At 38.4% G+C, this 2,500-nt stretch overlaps 2 protein-coding genes across 4 annotated transcripts in view; one reads left to right on the top strand and one right to left on the bottom strand.

The window, feature by feature from the left end:
- Nucleotides 1–2,500, bottom strand: part of LOC138058144 (probable ATP-dependent RNA helicase DDX60) — a 92,916-nt gene that overhangs the window by 89,923 nt on the left and 493 nt on the right. The window lies entirely within an intron of this gene.
- Nucleotides 1–2,500, top strand: part of LOC138058146 (neuropeptide FF receptor 2-like) — a 136,876-nt gene that overhangs the window by 13,385 nt on the left and 120,991 nt on the right. The window contains exon 1 of one of the 3 annotated variants that reach the window (XM_068904033.1): nucleotides 1–1,228. This exon is cut by the window's left edge and continues 199 nt beyond it. The exons of the other annotated variants lie outside the window; for them this stretch is intronic. The gene's annotated coding sequence lies outside the window, so the exon portion shown is untranslated. The remainder of the gene's footprint in view (nucleotides 1,229–2,500) is intronic. 3 annotated transcript variants of the gene reach the window in all.

The raw sequence follows: 2,500 nt of genomic DNA on the forward strand, positions 1-2,500 counted from the left end.
TTTCTTCCGGATTCCGTCAATGTTTACTGGGTTTATTTGGTGGAATGCGTGCCATTTCACCCGCACAAAATGTTAAGGAATCGCAAAGATCCAAGTTTGGTCGTCCAACAAGGGAAAAAGAGAGGCAGAGCACATGCATTGATCGCCCGCGCGAAAAACAAACCGATAATTCAAACCGATCTCGTTCCCAGAGTCTTTGCGGCGGGGAAATTCATAATGGCGGACAAAGTTGTTGCATCATGTAATTATTGTGAAATGTCCACAATCCTTCTCTTTGTGCCAACATCCAATCACAACCCGTTGCGAGCCCAGTGCGATTCCTGGGGCGCTTTCATTTTGGGTGGAAAACCGGGGAGAATTTTCTGCTTTAAAGGTGCAGAGCAAATTTCCTCAATCACAATATGGAACGGGGGAAAGTGTGTTCCTTTTGAGATTTCCTTTTCTGTTTTTCTCAAGAGACTGGATACTAATCATTTAGAATAACAAATATGGCTGCCGGATTTTCGATCATTACTTCATAAGTAGTAATTCTCACCTGCAGCTACGGGCTATGAAAGCACCCACGTTATTTGACTGAAACCTGCACGATTAATTTGGGCAGCTAAACACCAATGCTATTTTTTTTTCTTTTTTCAAGGAGCATGGTAAAGTCTGCTTACTAGCCTACATTACTTTCTCGATCTCATTCTATGCTGGGACTCCTATATCACAAAGGCTTTGATTTACATGTTATTTGCATGATTCATCCCAGCAATTTACATGAAATTTACACAAAAAAACTATTTTATGGCCGGGTTGTGTTAATTTACATAGATTTTATGGCCTTTGCAATTGTTGTAAACAATTAAAACGGTCTAATCTTGTGAGGCCCTAAGTACCCGTTTATATGGAGAAAAATTGTCCCGGGAAGAAGGGTCACTCGCTTACCAGAGTTACCCTGGACCAGCCAACTTTTCCTACATTTCCCTATAAAATGTGGTTTAAGTAAACTGTATACATGAGGAAAAAAATGGCTCGGCTAGAAGGAAAACCCACCTAGCCGGGTCACCCTTTGTCAACGGTAGGGTCGCCCTCCTAGCCAGGCCAACTTTATTCCATGTAAACACTTTGGCTCGCTCAGTGGAGTCAACTTGGTCGAGGCAAGATGATGAGAGAATGCACGAGTACTATCTTCCCAGTCTCCTGATGATCGAAAGTGAACCGGGCAGCTCTTGACTCAGGGAAACAGGTTAGTTCTTTTCTCACATAAACGCTAGCTAAAGACCCCGCTGGGAGGGTGACCATCTTCCGAGGACAACTTTTCTCCATATCAACAGGGCCTAAGACTTGATCCAAGTCGAACTATTAAAACACATACCGATAGGCATTTTATAGGTTGCAACCGGCGAACTTTTGATAAACCGAACTCAGTGCAACATGCAGGGCTAATTCAACAGTTTCCCACATAATTTAATTAGGTAATAAATATTCGACACTCAAAATCATCGTGAACAGAGCATACAGATCCAAAACCATTTGGTAACTTAGACAGGACACGCATGATGATAGAGCGCAATTTACAGACATTTTATGAGACATGACCAAACGGCGTAAAATCTTTGTAAATTTTCGATTTATAGACATTTTTGCAAGATTTTATAAAGTCTGTAAATTTCAAGTATTTCCTCTTGTTGTAGCTCCAATAATTTATAAACATTTTACAAACATTTTATAGAGCTTTACTCAACAAAACTCTGTAAAATATCTGTAAAATAAATTTACAAAGATTTTATATTTATGGCGTTAAGTGTTAAAGTCTGTAAATTTATTATTTACAGACATTTTATGAAGTCTGTAAATGGTCCAAATTTTCCAGTGTGTGATTTGTGTCAAATATAACCGGATATATCATTTTTTCGAAAAGTATCTTCACAACGCTTCCGACAATAAACATTTCGTAAACGAATTGCCGATTCATGCCGTAATACAGACCTTTCCTTTAACATAAACTGTTAACGTGTTAAGATAGGGAGTTCAAGCGATTGTTTTAATTTTCTTCCCATTTTTGGTAGCTAAAGATTAAGCAAGTGCTAGTAAACGGTAGTTTGTTGGTGAATTTGCGAAGTGATCGAAAACTCGAAATATGATATACGTAGTTGTTATTGATCGGCATGACGTTTAAAACAATATGCAAATTTCGCTTTGAAGCCTTTTTCATTCCCGGGAATGTCCTTCGTTTGACAAACAATGCTTCATATAAAGGAACTTATGGAATTACTACGAGTTACCAAATACTACGCTTGACTTTTTAATCATATTAGCTTATTAATTTTTTCCTCTTCTAATGAAACTGAGGAGAGAGGGTGAAAAGATTACCATTCAAAACCGAAAATGTTGTCAAAGAGATTACTGTGCATGTAATTGCAGTTTTAGTTGTTGATTAAAATTAAACTTTGGCTATTTTTTGCAAGGCTCGTTCGTTAACTGCGGTCAGCTCAGAGGTGTTTAATCACTCTACACT

This window comes from Montipora capricornis, chromosome 7 (genome assembly GCF_036669925.1).
Source record: "Montipora capricornis isolate CH-2021 chromosome 7, ASM3666992v2, whole genome shotgun sequence".
Lineage (NCBI taxonomy): Eukaryota > Metazoa > Cnidaria > Anthozoa > Scleractinia > Acroporidae > Montipora > Montipora capricornis.